Source organism: Crinia signifera, chromosome 9 (genome assembly GCF_055691185.1).
Source record: "Crinia signifera chromosome 9, ASM5569118v1, whole genome shotgun sequence".
Lineage (NCBI taxonomy): Eukaryota > Metazoa > Chordata > Amphibia > Anura > Myobatrachidae > Crinia > Crinia signifera.
The window spans coordinates 26,371,156-26,391,395 of NC_139225.1; the positions used below are offsets into that span (position 1 = coordinate 26,371,156).

The 20,240-nt window shown below is 47.3% G+C and overlaps 1 protein-coding gene across 5 annotated transcripts in view; it reads right to left on the minus strand.

Moving 5' to 3' along the window:
• The window catches only part of RALGPS1 (Ral GEF with PH domain and SH3 binding motif 1), a 293,688-nt gene that overhangs the window by 267,753 nt on the left and 5,695 nt on the right, over nt 1-20,240 (minus strand). The gene's annotated exons all lie outside the window — the stretch shown is intronic.

The window sequence follows — 20,240 nt, forward strand, 5'->3', positions numbered from 1 at the left end:
GTGTAACACGTACGCTCCCCATGCTTCGGGCACTTTATATGAAATAGGTAGCACTTATAATGCCCAATGTCCTATACCAGTGATGGGGGAACCTTGGCACTCTAGCTGTTGTTGATCTTCACATCCCAGCATGCCCTGCAACAGTTTGCTATTTGGCCATGCTAAAACCGTTGCAGGGCATGCTGGGATGTGTAGTTCAACAAGAGCTGGAGGGCCGAAGGTTACCCATTACTGTCCTATACAGTGTAAGCCTGTGAGCAGGGACCCTCAGACCTGTCTGACTGTTATTACAGTCTAGTTTTATTACGGTTTTCTCCCGACTGTAAAGCTCCTCGGAACATGTTGCACTATTAGGAATAACCGTTATTAATATACATCAGGAATGATCATTTTGGGGAACCCACCGCCTGCAATTCTAAGTAGGCCACCAAGTAATGTCCACGATGGGTTAGAAGAAGAACAGGATACAGGGCCACCATAATCATTTAGAGGCACAACTGGCATTCCTTCCCAGTTAATGTGGTGTGTATTTATTTATTCCAAGTTATTTATATAGCGCAAACATATTCCGCAGCGCTGTACAGAGAATATTAGAACATTCACATCAGTCCCAGCCCTAGTGGAGCTTACAATCTATATTCCCTACCACATGTACACACACACACACACACACACACACACACACACACACACACAGACATTCTAGGGTTAATTTTGTTGGGAGCCAATTAGCCTACCTGTATATTTTTGGATTGTGGGAGGAAACCGGAGTACCCGGAGTAAACCCACGCAAGTACGGGGAGAATATACAAACTCCGCACAGTTAGAGCCATGGTGGGAATGGAACCCATGACCTCAGCGCTGTGAGGCAGTAATGCTAACCATTACACTGACCCTGCTGATAGAGAAATAAATGAGATATACAGCACACACACACACACATACACACACACAAAAAATGGGGGTTATTCTGATTCACTTGGAAAGGCACAATCACTCTCTAATGGACAAAGCCATGTGCACTGCAGATGTAACATGTTCAGAGAGTTAGATTTAGGTGTTTTATTTGTTCTGTGCAGGGTAAATACTGGCTGCTTTATTTTTACACTGCAATATATATATATATCAGTTTGAAGTACAAACCCCACCCAAATCTAACTCTCTCTGCACGTTACACCAGCCCCACCTGCAGTGCATATGGTTTTGTCCATTTGAGAGGGATTGTGCCTTTCTGAGTGAACCAGAATAACCCCCAATGTGTGCATGTGTATAGGTATGAAATGTTATGTATGTCTCCCAAGTGTGCGTCACTGTTTCCGCTCGAAGACTAACATAAATAGGTACTCTTTACCTAGATGGGCGCCCGTCGTGGTGATCGCGGGTACATTTATGTCTGGCCGCGACGCGACCGACGCAATGCCCGCGATTTCCCATTGAAACCCATGTTAAACATGGAAATCTTGTCGGTCGCGTCGCGGCCGGCCATAAATGTACCCGCGATGCCCGCGACGCGATGCTCCCGATTTGCCATAGGAATCAATGTTAAAAGGCCCGATGGACACGATTTTACTGTTAAATGCCTCAATGGACCCGATTTGGCCATAGGAATCAATGTTAAATGGGCCACAGAGCCCAAATAAGCACAATTAACCCTTAAATGTCCCCCCCAAATTTTTAACGCCACCCCACGATCCACGCCAACCCGAAGCGTGGCGAGCGCAGCGAGCCCGCGAGGGGCGGCGGTACGCGTCCTCCGACCTTTTCATGCCCTACTATCCACTAGGGCGTGGAGTGAGAATAGAATAGTGTGGCGAGCGCAGCGAGCCACCGAGCCCGAAGCGTGGCGAGCGCAGCGAGGGGACGCGGATACCTTCACAGTTATACGCGTCCCCTCGCGGGCTTCACAGGTGTCCGTGGCGACGCGGACACCTGTGAAGCCCGCGAGGGGACGCGTCTACCTGTGAAGGTATCCGCGTCCGCTCGCCACGCTTCGGGCTCGGTGGCTCGCTGCACTCGCCACACTATTCTATTCTCACTCCACGCCCTAGTGGATAGTAGGGCATGAAAAGGTCGGAGGACGCGTACCGCCGCCGCTCGCCACGCTTCGGGTTGGCGTGGATCGGCGTTAAAAATTTGGGGGGACATTTAAGGGTTAATTGTGCCTATTTGGGCTCTGTAGCCCATTTAACATTGATTCCTATGGCCAAATCGCGGGCATTGAGGCATTTTACATGAAAATCGCGCTCAATCAGCCTTTTTAACATTGTTCCCTATGGGAAAATCACGGTCATCGCGGGTAGCAGATTTTTATGTACCCGCGATTTCCGCGATTTTTACCCCCGACGCCCGCGATTTCAATCGCTGGCGCCCATCTAGGTAAAGAGTACCCATAAATAAATCAGCTTATCGCAGAACCTCTGACAACAGTGGATGAATCTGTGTCCGTGGTCCCTGGTAATCTCCGGTGATTGTCTCAGTGAGGATTACAGAACATAACTAAACCCAACGTCAGGGAACGCTCGCTGGAGCAGAATACACACAAGCGGCAGATTAGGGGGGTTAAGACCAAATAACAGAATAAACAAAGGTAATTCCCATTTTCAATACAAATCTCTGTGTTCTTAAACGATCAGCAGCAATGTTCAACCCAAGGCTGGGATGTAATGGGCGTCAATTCTATCGGATGGGAAAAAGTTGTGTCTGATAGAATCGGACAAATAATGTCCAACTTCTTTCCACCCCTTCCTGCCCGACGGAGTCACCTTCTCCTCTCGCTGGTAAGTGGCCACGTGTGTTGCGATGCCTCTGCTCTGAGCCCGTGGGGCAGTCTGGTGGTTCCTGCATCCGTTCCCTGATTACTGCTGCTACATACTGTAGTATATGGAGGAAGGGGTGCAGAGCATACTCTCAACAGCCGTCTAGGTGTGCTGAATGCAGTGCATCGCTGAAGCGGGAGACAGCAGGGTAATTATGAGAGGACACTGTGATATGGAATATTAGTCTAATTAGTCACAGCTTACAGGAGAAGTGAAAGCGGCTTGCAGGGTCACTGAGGTGCCCGCAACGATTTAAAACAACATCTAGCTCATTTACAGATGTGCAATAACAGTTGACCCAGGGAGCTTACAGTCTACAACCCAACCACATGCAAACACTATAGAGTTAGTTTTCTATTTCTGGCAGAAACCCATTAACCTACTAACATATTTTTGTACCTGGAGGAAACCCAAACAAGTACAGGGAGAAGATACAGTTCTAACGGTCTTGGAATTGAACCCAAGACCTCAGAACTGTGGAGGTGGTAACCGGTTTTACCGGATAAGCAACAATAATGCCAAATACACAATTTTAAAGTTCTGTCAATGTGGAAGAAATAATGACACATTTCTGAATGTTATATTGGACTGTTGCTCTATAGGGGGATTCAATCAGACACCGCGATGTTTGTTTCCGTACCCCAACATTATATTTCCTGTGCCCCTCTGTGGGAGGCAAGGGGAAATGTGTAATGGTTGTGGCCTAACAGGGCCGTGTTCTAACCGGACAGTACTTTCCAAATATCGTCTTGAACTGACTTTTCCATCCAGTGGACTTCTATTGGGAACAGTAGCCTGCACAATGCCAGTAATTTGGCTCACAAATGGCAAAATAATACATACAAAAATAAAACCAGTCGACCATTTTCATGACGATGTTTGGACCCTGTTGCCCTATTCCACTGCCCATCTTATCTACGAGCCTGTCGACCTTTTTAATGTGGATTGATGGAACCATTCCTGTTTTACAGGTAATACTAGTGTCCATTCTAGCATCCTGCACCTTTCAAAACCCGTGCAGTTCCTTTTCCTGCCTGAGGTGTCGCTGTCTGCATTGAGATACTGGCCACAATGTAATAGATACCACAGCAGACAGCGACACCCCAGACAGAAAAGAGGTACTGCTCGGTGCTAGAGTGAACACTGGGCCTGATTCTGGCTAGATCGTCCCCCAGCGTAGTCGCACTGGGGACCGATGTTTTGCCTATTAGCATATGCGCATGGTCAGGGCTGCTGTATGGTGGGGGAGAGATGGAGGCGGGCAGGGGGCATTCACATGGGGACGCCCTGCATTTCCTGGATGATCTCAGAAAAATGGTGAGTGTGCCAAGGAAAACGCTGGGCATCCCTGATGCGAATGCAGACGGCTGACCTGACAGGATGTCAGGCGCAAGCCCCGCTCTCAGACCCGAATGCCACAAATATGGGTCTGTCAAGACCGACATTTGTGAACAGGGGGAAAAAAAAAATATCATTCGATCGTCGGCGTCAAATGATCAAATAATCATAAACGCTCCCCTACAATGGATGTTTATGCAAAACATCCATTCGCAGTGCAGTGGGGAAATTCTCTGGGCGGCGACGCGGGGCGAGCATTTGCTCACCTGGTGGGAAGCATTAGATGGCTCACTAAGCAGCAAATTTACACTGCTTAGCAAGTGAACCCGTATCAGGCCCACGATGAACACTGAATTAAGCAGAAAAAAAAGTTTATTTTTCAATTAAACAAACGGAGGATAATCCTGATCACATAATCCATAGATGGGAAACCAGGTCTGTTCCACCGGTGACTGTATACAAGAACTAGCTCCTGCTTGGTGACATCACCAAAGCATTACTCAGAGCAGAACTACAGCAATGTCCAGCACATCTACTGCGCACCTGTAGCTGTTCACGTGCTCCGTAGATAATCTGTCCTTATGGTTAATCCTCCAACCACAAAATGAGACTTCTAAAGCCCGTGAAGCACCTGAGCATCAGCGCACAACTCGCCCATCAGGTCTCATTCTCAACATTCCACCACGGACAGTTTTGATGCGACAACACAAACATGGAAACTCAACATTCTCATATAGTCCACATACGTCGCCCGACATTCTTCAGTTCAACGTCACAACAACAGTGACATAAAGCTTGTAGGTATGCCGCCGAGCAGAGCGGCTGCGGACTGTTTTTGTAGAACGGGGGGAAAAGTGGACTGTGGCTGTAGTGGTGTTTAATAGCGACCCAATGTGTAACGACACAAGTTTTGCCACAATGGCCTGATAGGAAAGTGGGTGAGAGCAATTCAGGCGAAACGCGTCACTATGGGTCCTAGCCACCTTTCTCACGCAGGAGCGGCTTAGGGATGTAGCAAAGCTCTTTTGGGACTCCAGGATATCACTCACTATATGGGTGGAGTCTGGCACTACAGTGGAGTCAATGGGAAAAGGTAAATAAATGTTCAATATTGTACATAAGGTGTGTGTTAGGGACATTCTGCATGCCACCTGGATGTTGGAAACCACATGCAATACACAATCACTATTAGGCATCTTAAAACCATCAGAAATCTCTAACAAGCAGGAAAAAAAAAAAAAAACACCTCTGTTGGCCCAGCAGTGGACAGTTAAGATCTGCTGCGCTGGTCACACGTTACCATTCCCCAATCTGTATTTGGAAACGTATTTGCGACACATTGACATACTCTCGGACTTACTATCTACAGTATAAACACATACGTTAAAGCCTCTTTGGAGTACGTACCCTCAGAGGTTCCCAAAACTTGTCCTGTAACATGAAAACTAGAAAAGCAGAAACCGTTCCCAATTTGTTTTAAAAAAAAAAATGCATATAGGAAAAATGTTACAAACTGTTTACAAACAGCCGGTGGCAAACAGTGAGAGTTGTGAGGTTATTTCCTGCTGTTTATCTGTTGCCGTGACGATTATCTATCTTCTGAGTGATCACTGTTACAAGTTTGACGTTCCACAGGCTGATTTCAGGTGAGGTAGGGTTAGGTGCTGTGTCACCCCCATCAGGGGCTCTTAACCTATGGGCCACTGACCTATATTTACCTACTGTGATCACTCCCTGTTCTGTTCTATGGGGGACTGAGGGATTCTGATAAATAGGACACCAGTAAAGGTGTGTACACAGGTATAGATTTACTTTCGATTTGATTTGCTTTCAATTTCCCCTATTCCACCCCCTTTCGATATGGCTTTTGCTTTCACATTCAATTTGCACTTTTTTACATTCGATATCGATTCGATTTACATTCAAGGTACAGTGTACACATTCCATTTACTGGATCACATGCGACATTTCCTTGCCTGCACAGGCTATTTTTTTCTTTTCGATATAGAGAAAACGGGAGCGCGCATCAAATCGATTGCTGATGGATTCGATTTTGCTTCTTTAAGCAAAATCGAATCGAAAAACTGTCGAAATCGAAGCGTGTGTACACCCCTTAAGTCTGCAAGATTTAATTATATACAATGTTTTGTCGACCCCAGCCAAAGACCACCCGGATATTCTAAATCAGATCTACAAATAGTGGGCCTTAGATGGCGCAGATGTTACAAGACTTCTGGAACAATAAATTAGACAAAATTAGCAAAGTAAGCTCCGCCTCTCAATGGAGTAAGCCACACCCACAATCCACGCAACCCCTCCCCAATGACTTGAGGCCCATACATTGAATTATTTGTTTTGCCTTTACAAACAGAAGTCAGTGAAAACTGACTTTATTTACCAACGCGACCACGAAGACGGGCCGTGTGGCTGACATCCTATGACATCAACTGCCCAGCGTTTTCATGGAGATGCCCAGCATTTAAATGCTGGCCGTTGGTCCAGCACCGTCACTGCCCTGGCCCTTCCTCCCCGCAACATACAGCCCCGCGAGTGTGTAACTCGCCGAAGCCGTTCGTTGCCGGGGGCCACACAGGTTCAAATATGCGATTGCCCATAAGCAGACCCCCAAACATCAGCACGAAGCTGAATTCGCCCCGTTCTAAGTGAATGTGAATCAGGGCCATTATACAGTCAGCCGGTGTCACACCGAGCATGCATCGTTTGTAGCATGCACACTGAGAGAGGTACTCTTTACCTAGCACGGCGCCCATCGCGGCCATTGCATGCACTAAAAAACGGGTGCGACGCGATGTTCGCGATGCCCGCGATTTCCCATAGGGAAGAATGTTAAAAGTGTCAATGGACGCGATTTTAGTGTTCAATGCCCGCGATTTTTTCCATAGGAAACAATGTTAAATGGGCCACAGAGCCCAACTAGTCCCCCTGAAGTCTGAAATGGCCCCCACAATTGTTAACGCCACCCCACGATCAACGTGAACCCGAAGCGTGGCGAGCGCAGCGAGCCCGCGAGGGGCGGCGGTACGCATCCTCCGACCTTTTCATAGCCCCACTATCCACGTCGGCGTGGAGTTGAGAATAGAATAGTGTGGCGAGCGCAGCGAGCCACCGAGCCCGAAGCGTGGCGAGCGCAGCAAGCCCCGCAAGGGGACGCGGATACCTTCACAGGTAAACGCGTCCCTTCGCGGGCTTCACAGGTAAACGCGTCCCCTCGCCACGCTTCGGGCTCGGTGGCTCGCCACACTATTCTATTCTCAACTCACGCCGACATGGATAGTGGGGGTATGAAAAGGTCGTAGGACGCGTACCGCCGCCGCTCGCCACGCTTCGGGTTCACGATGATCGTGGGGTGGCGTTAACAATTGGGGGGGCCATTTCAGACTTCAGGGGGACTATTAGGGCTCTGTGGCCCATTTAACATTGTTTCCTATGGACAAATCGCGGGCATTGAACACAAAAATCGCGTCCATTGACACTTTTAACATTGATCCCTATGGGAAATCGCGGGCATCACGTCGCACCCGTTTTTTTTAGTGCATGCGATGGCCGCGATTTTTTACCCCCGATGACCGCGATGCCAATCGCGGGCACCGTGCTAGGTAAAGAGTACCCTGAGAGATATTCCACACAGAATCGCTCAGATTGGCCAAAATGAGCGATACCGTTCAGCGTATATGCTGGCCGCGCTCACCACTGTCAAGGCTAGGGCTCATGGTGCGTTAACCACACCTAATTTTGTTTGTTCCACCGATAGGAGGCCATTTTTATTCCCAAAGCCTCTTTAACTTCCTCATTTTCTGCTGTCCAGTGGGAGTGGAGCACTGCCAGCCAATCAGCAGACCAGTTAGTCCAGCATATGGTGGCGGCGTATTTTCTAGAAGGTGCGAAATAAGAAGCAGAATGCGATTGGTTGCTATGGGTAACATCCCATCTTTAATAGACCCCGGATCTTAGTAAATTGACCCCGTAATCTGCATTTCCCAGCTCCAGAACTTTCCTCGGTTTGGGTGAGGCGCCCACTCTAAGCCGACGCATTCTGACGTATTAAGCAAAAGGGGAAAACCAAAAAACGCAGTACGTTTTATGGACTGCAAATGTATTAATATAAACGCCTTTAATGAAATGCCATTTTCGGTCAGCTCTACGCCCTCGGATGCGAGTGGCTTTGTTCTATGCGACATTTGCATCGGAGAAACGTTTGCTCCCCCCCCCTCGAGCAGTAAATTTACCACCCATTGTGATGAGGTTCTCTTCCTGACAGTGGAAACACAAGTTCTCCAAATACTCCCACGTTTTCATCTTAGCTGTGAGCGGATTCCCTGTTGTCAAGGAAACGGTGGCAATATCCAGGATGCAGAATATCTCAGCATCCCGCTCTGCCTGGCTGAGGAGGGGGGGGGGGGGGCAGCCTGTGAGCACAGAGCAGTCACCCGGGGTAACACCTTCATGTACTGCCAATGGCTCAGCCACAACTGTAGGGTTCTTACAGGGAATCACCTGCAAGCCAAGGAAGATACAGAAGTTCCTACTTTACAGCATCGTAGCTCCTATGAACTTATTGTTAATACTCCGTTAGCAATAATGCATTATATTTTATCTAGGCAGAAGCGGAGATATCAGATAGGACCCTGCTGCAAGCGCAGAGGCAGAAATCATCTGAGATTCCAATGAGAAAACTACCAAACGCCTTTGATTTAAACTTCTACCCCTTATATTTATGGGCAGAGAATGTTTAAGATATCAGAGGCCCGAGCCACAGAGGGGGGACCCAAACCCTGCATCTTCCAAAACCTGCGCAGTTCCTCTTCCCTGCCTGGGACGTCACTATCGGCTGTGATGCTCCTAGCACAGGTGTAGTCTGCATATCAGTGCTGAAATACAGACCCCCCCAGGCAGGGAAAAGGAACTGCATGGGTTTTGAAAGATGCAGAGTGCATGAATGCACACTACAGTTAACTGGGTCATGATATAGGACACTCAAAATGAAAACCTAAAAGACACACGGGGCTCCGATTAATACCAATATTTACTGTCAGTGGCATATTTCGCTTAAGGTCATAAACCTTGACCTCCAGTGACATCTTCCCACATCTATACAGTTGTGGAAAAGGTCTCAAAAGTCCACCATCTCGTCCATGGTGCAGGAGAATGCCTATAAGAAACTATAGGTGGTATCTGGTAAATACTAGGTGGAAGATACGGTATGGGCACCACCACGGGACCAGTGATGGAGGGGTTGTGGACAAGTGGGCTCCTTCCTGCATATCTGGTGGTTTGTTCCCAAATTTCCCGGTTCTAGAATTGGGTTTGTGGCCTCCTCTATGACGTCTTTAAAGTGCCAATATCCACGTGCCCTTGGGCTTCGCTCCTTGGCTGCCTAGTGACAAACAGTACTCACCACCCAGAACTTAGCACTTAACAGCTCTAGAGAATACTTCTGATTCCATGACTAATAGATCATATGCCTTCTCCAGGTCTGGTGTCATTGGTTTATCTAGAACAGTTCCACACCTCAATAAAACGGTGTATCCTTACGGCTTCCCCGAAACTTTGCTTTAGATAATGGAGCAGATTTAATTGGAACTATTCAATTAGTAGAAAAATTCCCAACACTGTAAGCCAATGGCTAGTTGAATAGACACCACGTTCTGCACCTACAGTTACTCCACGCAGTAAGCCGCAGAGTGTGCATTTAAGGTGGCTTTCCCTCACAGCTCTTTCAGCTGAATAGGGTTTACTGCACAGGAAAGCTACAGTAATACCCCTTTCACACCAGAAAATGCAGGGGCCCACCTGTGAATTACGGCCCAGGGATTATGCCGGGGAATTCCCGGGTTGGCCGCATTCACACCAGAAAAGTCCCTGCATTTTATGGTGTGGAAAGGATGCGGGGAGGAGGCAGAATGGCGGCAAAGGCAGGCAGGAGGTGGAGAGTAGGCCTGTGTGGAACCCTGGGTTGCTGGACCTCGGTGCAGGCTGGGGATCCACACAGACGGTGGGCGCGGATGACAGGTTAGACAGCGGGTGCAGCTCACCAGCTGCAGTGGGGGCGCCGGAGAGCTGTGTCATCTACAAACACTGCCTGTCCTGTCATCTGCGCTTGCCACCTGTGTGGATCCCCTTCTGACAGGATACGGTCATTGGGTCACCAGCAAGTTGTTAGACAGTCATTAGGTCGACATGTGTAGTGCTCATTCTAGCACCCGCTATCTTTGAAAACCCATGCAGTTCCTGTTCCCTGCCTGGGTTGTCGCTGTCTGCTGGGGCATGTCTAGCACAGGTCTGGTTTGCATAGAAGTGCTGATATACAGATCACACTGTGCTAGAAGCACTACAGCAGACAGCGACACCCCAGGCAGGGAAGAGGAACTGCATTGGTTTTCAAAGATAGCGGGTGCTAGAATGAACACTAGACATGTGTCTAGGTCGACAGGGTCGACATGGGGTTTTTCACAGTTTAAGCAGACAGGTGGTATTTCATGCCCTACAATCCACTAGGGAGTGGTGGGAGAATAAAATAGTGTGCAGAGCGTAGCGAGGCACCGAGCCCGAAGCATCGTGAATGCAGCGGTGCACTGTAACCTGTGTCCATGTTGACTATGTCGACATTCAAGTCAAATAAAACAGTGAAAAACCGCATGTCGAACTTTTGACTGTCAACCTAGACACATGTTGACCTAAATGCATGTCGACCTAATGATTGTCTAACAACTTGCTGGTGACCAACTGATCCACACCCCTTCTGACAGCACCAAGGCCCCGCAACCTGAGTGAGTACCCGTACCCCTTTCACACTGGCCACGACCCCGGGAACAACCCTGCTCCATACCAACATCTCCAGGCTTGGTACTTGTGTAGTTTCATGGCGCCGTGCTACTTCCGGGTTCTACGCTCGCCACAAACTATGTTAAACAAAGTAACTTAACTCCATGCCAACATGGATAGTTCATACCCCCACTATCCATGTTGGCATGGAGTTGATTTTAAATAGCGTGGCGAGCGTAGCGAGCCACCAAGCCCGCAGCGTGGGCAAGCGAAGCGAGCCCCGCAAGGGGACTCAGACGTGCGGCGCCATGCTGGCGCCGTGAAACTACACAAGTACCCCAGGCTTTACCCACGTGTAAGCCCTACAGCTAATTGAATGTGCCTCCGAGTTCATTCCACACTTTTTTCTTAAGGATCTACATTGTCTGTCTCACGTCTACTGCTCTCTTCTCTACCACCAAATGCTTAGAATGCATGGACTGTATCAGTCAGCAATATCCTGTATCTTTCTGTACTGGGTCATAAAAACTAAAAAAGGTGTAAAATAAAAAAAATCCATTGTGTGTGAATTTTTACCTTTACAATTTTGGCGGATACAGAAGAAACAGTTGTAGTGTCACATTGTTACATGTGGAACTTCATTACAAATAGGATAGGAAAGGATGAGACAGCTCTTGAACACATATAGAGTAGAGTATAAGCGAGGTTTGTGCACTTTGCAGCTACGGGTAAGCAAGTGATGTGTGAACCAAAGGGTTTTTAAGCCGTACACACGGTGAGATATTGGCTAATGGTCAATTTTGACTAAGCAAGTTTGTCTAAAGGCCACTACACACTGGGCGACTTTGAGCTGAAAGTCACTCAAAACAGCAGGTTTCAGCGGCTTTTAGCTCAAAGCCGCCTAGTGTGTATGCCCCGGTGATGAGCGGTGAGCGCTGCTGCGCGCTCCCGCATCATCGCTGGGAAAGCCGCTCATCTGCTGGTAATACCAAAGCTTCGCTATGCAACGCCGTCCTCCCCCCTCCGTCGGCACCGGGCGGGGGAAAGCCGCTCAGTGTGTATGCACTGAGCGGCTTTACACACAGCGGTCATTGCTGTACATACACGTTGGGCATAGTCGCCCAGTGTGTATGGACCTTTAGTAATGATAGTCTATGATCAAGTCAAAGGTGCCTGCACAGTCAATCTAGGCTAGACAATAATGACTAACCAGGAGAAAAACTGGGAGATTTTGGCTAACCTTCTAGGAGATTGACTATCTAGTCAAAATCTCCTGCCAAAATAATCTCACCGTGTGTGCACCACTTAATGGGACAGTCTCAGCTTGCTACAGCGGGACAATAACAATTGCGTTATTTTATTTATTAACAGCCATTTATATGGCACAGCCCCTGACCCAGCTGAGATACAATCACTATTCCCTATCACATGTGCGCGCGCGCGCACACACACACACACACACACACACACACACACACACAGAGCAGGGTATTCAGTTATGAGCAGCCAATTACATTACTGCTATGTTTTTGAATAGCAAGAGGAAACCGGAGCACTTGAGAGGAAATCTATGCAAATCTGGGAGTACATAGAAACTCCACACATATTAGCCTGACTGGGAGTGGAACTCATGGCTTCCATCCATACTGCCCCAAATCGAGGTTCTGGAAATTACATGTATTTAGTTTTATAAATAAATATATGCCAAAAAAAAAAAAACACCCGATATTCACAAAAGATTATTGTTTTTGTACGGTGACATTTTCCTGTATACCACAGCTAGGCTTCAGCTGGCTTGACTGATAACAGATAGCAATAGCATGACCTATAAATTATAAACACACAAATACTGTACATGTGCAAAGTAAAAATGCTTTAAAAGTGTTAATAGTTCATTTTTTATCAATTAATAAAAGAAGAGAAATCTAAAATCAAATAAATATGTGGGGCTGCCCTTTACCTTCAAACCAGCAATTCTTCTAGGAACACTTGCAAAGTCAGGTGTATGATTAACCAATCATACCAAAGAGGTGATAATCATCATCATTTAGGTTGAAACACAGTCATTAACTGAAACAGAAACCGCTGTACTATGCTTAAAACTGGTAAGGAACAGCCACACGAATGCGAAGTTTTGAAAGATCGTTTCAGGTCAGAGGTCATACACCATGGTAAGACGGAGCACAGCAACAAGACACAAGGTGGTTTTACTGCATCAGCAAGGTCTCTCCCAGGCACAGATTTTAAAGCGGACTGGGATTTCAAGATGTGCTGTTCAAGTGCTTTTGAAGAATCACAAAGAAACAGGCAACATTTAGGGCTGTAGACACAGTGGTCGGTCAAGGAAAATCATAGCTGCAGAAACAGACAATTTTGTTAGTCCCGGGGGGGCATCTGATTGGCTCCAAATGTATTCTGCAGCAGGACAATGACCCGAAAACAGCCAATGTCATTAAGAACTACAGTATCTTCAGTATAAGAAGAACATGGGGTCCTGGAAGTGATGACATGACCCCACAGGGCCCTGATCTCAGCATCATATCTGGGATTACATGAAGAGACAGGAGGATCAGAGCAGAAGATTTGTGGTCAGTTCTCTGAGAAGTTTGGAAAAAGCTCCTGCTGAGTTCCTTCATATACTGTCTGCAGGTGCCTAGAGGAACTGATGCTGTATAGAAGACAAAGGGTGATCACACAAAATATTGATGCGATTTAGATTTCTCTTCTGTTCATTCATTTTGCATTTTGTTAATTGATAAAAATAAACTATTACTTCTATTTTGGAAAACATTCTTACTTGCAGCATATATTCCACCCCTGCCTAAACCGTTTGCACAGTAATGTACACACACACACACACACACACAAGTGGCTCATTTACTGAAGTGCTCTTGCCGTGTAAGTGAATGGAGAGCGGTCTCACGGACCACACAGGCATGAAATGTAATTTATGACACCAGGCAGCCGCTGGACGCTCACTTAAAACCCAGACGGCTCCAGCACCATCGCTCCATTCAGAAGACGCGGGATCCTTTTTAGCTTACTGGTTATTTTGGTGCTATATAATATAGCAGATAAGGTTTCGGGTCCATAGTGCGGGTCATTTTATCACCTTGAGGTTCAGATGCCAATTGCTGAAGTGTAAATAGGACTCTACAGCCAGGCGTGTGGTAACAGAGGACAGCAGCAACAGAACAGGGGGAACCAGGAATACATACACTGTACAGACCGCTCCAAGATCCTGCTGTATAAGGGTGTGGATCACATGGTCTACAGCAACTAGGTCGACAAGCATTAGGTCAACAAGGGGTTTTTCACTTTTTTTTTACCTGAATGTCGACATGGACACAGGTTAAAGTCCACCGCTGCGCCCGCCATGCTTCGGTGCCCGAATAGTGGCACACTATTTTATTCTCCCACCACGCCCTAGTGGATGGTAGGGCATGAAATACTGCCTGTCGGCTCAAAAAAAAAAAAAGAAGTCAAAAACCCCATGTCGACCTAATACTTGTGTCAACTTAAAGCCATGTCGACCTAGACCCATGTCGACCCAATGCTTGTCGACCTAGTTGCTGTAGACAATATGACCGTATCCCCTGTATAATACCAACAGCACCTCCTGCAACAGCGTAAAGAAGAGGGCCGTCTCACAGCACACTGGGGGAGATGCGATAGGTGTCACATAGTAACAACATGCCGTATATAGAACTACTGCGTGTCACATAGTAACAACACACACACACACACACACACACACTCTACAGCAGGACATGAAATAACATACGGTATGGTATAACCCAGTGATGGAGAACCTTGGCAGCTCTTGCTGAACTACACATCTCAGCATGCCCTATTTCACCATGCTAAACCTGTTGCAGGGCTGTGTAGTTCCACAAGAGCTGCCACTTTGGGGTCAGGACCCACAGTTTGAGAAGCGCTGAACTAGACGATCAGCAAACCAGCCTAGCCACCCATCCATATCCCACTTACCAACTCTGACATCCTTCTCCCTTCTATCCGGTGAGGAAATCATGGACCTCGTCAACTCTCTCCTCCTACCTTTGTGACCATTCTTTCTCTGTCTCCTCTTAGGATTTCATTTTTTTTTTCCCACAAGAACTTCACTATCCCCAGAGGGGGGGCGAGCTGAAATTTGCGGCTAAACCTGCCCATACTGAGCGCAGCATGTGCCAAAAATTAAATATCGCCCTACAATCTCCCGTTATTTTAGACAGGAGATCGGGCACGATATAACAATTGAATACCACCCTATAAGTCCTCGTTAGTTGAGCGCATTCACTCAAAATCGAGCTGCATGTACAGACAACAGGGGGTTAGAAGGAAAAGCCCCCCCCCCCCAGCAGCTCTAGCTCTGGTGACACACTTGAGAACAGCTCTAGGTGCATTAGTGTCCCATGGCACAGTGGTTTAAGAACACTGAACAGGGCTTAAGACTAGGGAGGCCAATCCCAGGCCATTTATTTCAATTCCGAGATGTGGCCAGGATCCCGGGATTGGCCTTCTGATGCCGCAAGCTGCTTAGAAGCAGCCCTTCGGTGGGCAGAAGTAGCAGACAAACACAGCAGGTGGGCAGTCACGGCAGCCATGTGGTATGTGTGGCCATACAGCGTGATCTCTAACATCATGCTAAGCAGCAAGCAGCATGCTTTCCATGCAGCACCTAAGTTAATGAGTGATCCCCTGTTCCCACCTCCACAAACACATTAGCCTGATGGTCAGCAACATGGATTTGTGACCCCATGCTGAGGTGTTCTGGACCCACAGTTTGAGAATATCCTATGTGTCTATTTGGTCTTGTACTGTAAATATTGTTGTTTTGCTTATTTATATACTCTGTGATAACCCTTTCACACTGCACTTGTTAAACGGTATATTGCCGGGTTTTTTTTCCCCATTTCAAAACGTTAAAGGCTGCAGTGGGAAAGCGCCAGAGTTGATTTACCGGTTAAAGATAACCGGTATTTCAAAACGTTTAAAAAGCAGAGTCCTACACGTTTCAGAGCCGTTTTTTATGCATTGAGAATGGCTCTGAAATGGTATTTAGTCAAAACAACAGATTACAGACCTGTGATAGGCTGTCCCTGCATTCTGCCGTGAAACGTGTTCAGGGGATTAAACGGGTTGACTGATGAGAATGGTACTAAAACGGTAATCTACTACAATGTGAAAGCTCAGACCCGTTTTAAATACAGTTTAAAAATACCGGCTTTTGAAACGTTTTGGCAGTGTGAAAGCGGTATAAGTGGGAGCTTCAGCACCCACGCGGCTCTAAATAAAGGATGATAATAATAATAATAATAAAGTGAGCTACACCTACAAAAACAGTGGCAGCACGGGCAATAAGGAGAACACAGTAACACTAACAGCACGGGCAATAAGGGGAACACAGTAACACTAACAGCTGCAGCACGGGCAATAAGGGGAACACAATAACACTAACAGCTGCTCCCGCAATAAGGGGAATACAGTAACACTAACAGCATGGGCAATAAGAGGAATACAGTAATACCAAGTGGCAGCACGGGCAATAAGGGGAACACAGTAACACTAACCGCTGCTCCCGCAATAAGGGGAATACAGTAACACTAACAGCAGCAGCTTGTGCAATAATGGAAATACATAAACACTAACAGCAACAGCACGGGCAATAAGGGGTACACAGGAACACTAACAGCAGGGGCACCCGTAATAAGGTAAATACAGTATCACTAATAGCGGCAGCATGGGCAATAAGGTGAATACAGTAACTATAATATAAATCAGCACATGCCCTTATCTGCTGCCCCCTGCAGCCACCCACAGGAAGCTTCCAATTGCTCTGGGGGCAGGTGTATGACTGAAGAATGGTGTCGGAAAGTAATTATTCTGGTTTAAATAAAGCATTGCATTGCTGAAATACTAAAATGTATCTAGGAAATTTTTATGCTCCTGCCAAGTGAAGGCAAAAGGGATTTCCGCTGTGTAATTAAGAGCTTTTCTCATTATCCTCATAACACAGGGACTGTGCCAGCGTATGAAGCATCATTCATAATATCACATGCGGACTGCAGTACACGACGAGGAGGGTCACAGTGTAACAGCCGCTGAGCAGGACAACACGCAAGTATCTAATATAGAAACCAAAAGAGCGATACACTGTACATACATGTTGGGTAACACAATACATAAACCTCTCTATACCAATCAATGTATCTGGTAGGGGGGAGATTTACCAAAGCCTGGAGAGATAACAATCAGCCAGATCCTGTCATTTTTCCAACATAGCCTGTAAAATGACAGTTATGAGCAGATTTGATGCTACTTATTACGGTCTTTATATTTAAGTAGAACCATTATTACTATTACACAAACCCTACCGTATCCATGCTGGCTGTTCATACGGGTATGACATGCATGTGACACACAGATCTCAGACTTTCCCGCAGATCACGTCGTGATGAAAGGAACGCACAGGTTAAACACTGCACACCTCTCCTGCAGCCATCACTGTAACAGACCTAAGGGAGCAATTGTTCCTGTGGCTGGTGAATTATTGATGTGCAATAGCAGACAGCGGGACGGTTGTGCCAAACAGCTGCCCAGATGCTCACCATGGGCTCACAATCACAGGATGAGCAAACGCATGTGAACAATGCAGCCCCTTCCCCATCTGCAATATTCTGATTTATAGTGTCTAATTATAAGCAGCAGAGAGACGGACTGGGGATAATAACATGAGCCTTCTACGGTATGGCAGACTTGTGGGTTAACACCAGAAGGGAAATAGTATAATAATATTTGGGTCAAGCAAAACAGTTCATTATATAAAAACTGTGTGATTCCGATAGATAAAAATTGCCAAAATAATGGAGTCCAACCGAGTATTCTCTGCAGACTTCATAAGAGACTTCTGTAGAAGAGGTGTATATCCCATAACCTCTGCCAATGAGGGAGCTCATTGCAACGGCAGTTCCGTACCACCTAGAAAAGGACCAAGGACAGGAGCACCCCTAGCCACAGCAATATAAGGCACCCCTCACGTCACTGCCCTCCGCATGTTTGGGTTTCCCGACCCCCAAAGCAACACTAACCTCACCCCCCCCCCCCCCACCCCCCACTCCCCATATAACCCATTTCAGGAGGGACACAATGCTCTGCTCCTGGACTTCCTTGCCAGTAGCAGTTGCAGAGGTGGGACTGCACCACTGTACAAAAACTAAATAGGGGAGCCACACCTGTCAGCGAGTCCCAGACTGTGGTGTTTGGTGTGGCAGTTGGTGGGGCTCCCCTAACTGAATTTTGAACTGTGCTACAGCCTCGCATCTGCAACTGCCACTGACATGGAAGTCCAGGAACAGAGCATCTTGTCCCTCCTGGAATGGGTCATGTTGGGAGGTGAAGTACAGTATGTACAGAAGGATTGAAGGATTTGATGGCTTCGTGTGGTGCTCAGGAACTGCAGTCGGACTAGGATTTGTAGCAGGTTTAATGGAGGACCTTTTCATAGATGGAAAACAAACAGGCTGGTCTCAAATAACTTTGAGAAAAGAAAATGGTCTAAATTAATAAGAAAGCAGTAAGTTCTTGCATGAGGGTTTGGAAAGATCGGTCGACGAAGACTGAAGATAGGATGCTTGAATAAAAGGTGATAAGAATGGAGATGACGAAGATGAAGATCGGAGAAGATGCGAGGAATTATATCCAATTGGTAGATTGAGAATGACATAGAAGATAATTGGATCCAATGATTGAAGAACTGAGAAGACTTGAAGAATTGCTCACCGCCCGCTCCCCTGTCACCACCAGCCCGCCACTGGGACCCAGCCGGACGTATAGACAGCCAGGGATGAACACGGAAGGGTGAGTAGCGTACCTGCCATGTACCACCGCAGCTGTATGTGACACTAGGGAATGCCCTTCCATGCACATTAAGACTCTCCTCTAGCCTCCAAACTTTCAAGCGCAAAGATAAATTAAGCTCACGTACAGTGCGAGCACAGCAGAGTCCGCAGATGTTACTAAGGTGAATAAAGGGTATTCCCACTATACCCAGAAGAAACAAGTGCACAATGTGGTTAATCACCCGACACTTCTGCGCCACCACATATAGGAGGTTTGTTTCTACCCAGTTTGTTTAATCACTGTTGTCTCCAATTGTAAAGTGCAACAGAATATGCTGCACTATATAAGACACTGTAAACAAATATAGTTAAAAGAGATTACGTCCCTCCTGGTTCTCCTATGACAGTTTCACTTGGTAACAGAGATAGCTCCCAATCCTCAATTGAAATGACAGCGTCATTTCACAGAATAAAAAAAAATAAAAAAAAAACGAAAGACCATAGCGTAACACATTTTATTCTAAACAGGGTCCCAATATTGAGGCTATTACCAAGTTAAAAGAGAACTTATGCAAAAAAGCGTAACAACGTATGGAACATAAAACATACGCCTTTGCACCAGTCCTCAGACTGGTGGTCATGCAGTCCCACGGACATACAATTTGTTTGCCCTAAATAAGCTGAATTGTATCATAACGAGCCAATGGAGCTGTATATTAGATCATCAGCTGACGGTGACCAGCACGACAAAAATTAGAAAAACACCTGTACCTGCTGCCTCTGCTGCATGCCCGACCACGTCTCTGGGGAAGTACTGTGTGCCACCTGTACCTGCCCCGACCACGTCTCTGGAGAAGTACTGTGTGCCACCTGTACCTGCTGCCTGACCCGACCTCGGCTACGTCTCTGGAGAAGTACTGTGTGCCACCTGTACCTGCCCCGACCACGTCTCTGGAGAAGTACTGTGTGCCACCTGTACCTGCCCCGGCCACGTCTCTGGAGAAGTACTGTGTGCCACCTGCACCTGCCCCGACCACGTCTCTGGAGAAGTACTGTGTGCCACCTGTACCTGCCCCGACCACGTCTCTGGAGAAGTACTGTGTGCCACCTGTACCTGCCCCGACCACGTCTCTGGAGAAGTACTGTGTGCCACCTGTACCTGCCCCGACCACGTCTCTGGAGAAGTACTGTGTGCCACCTGTACCTGCCCCGACCACGTCTCTGGAGAAGTACTGTGTGCCACCTGTACCTGCTGCCTGACCCGACCTCGGCTACGTCTCTGGAGAAGTACTGTGTGCCACCTGTACCTGCCCCGACCACGTCTCTGGAGAAGTACTGTGTGCCACCTGCACCTGCCCCGACCACGTCTCTGGAGAAGTACTGTGTGCCACCTGTACCTGCCCCGACCACGTCTCTGGAGAAGTACTGTGTGCCACCTGCACCTGCCCCGACCACGTCTCTG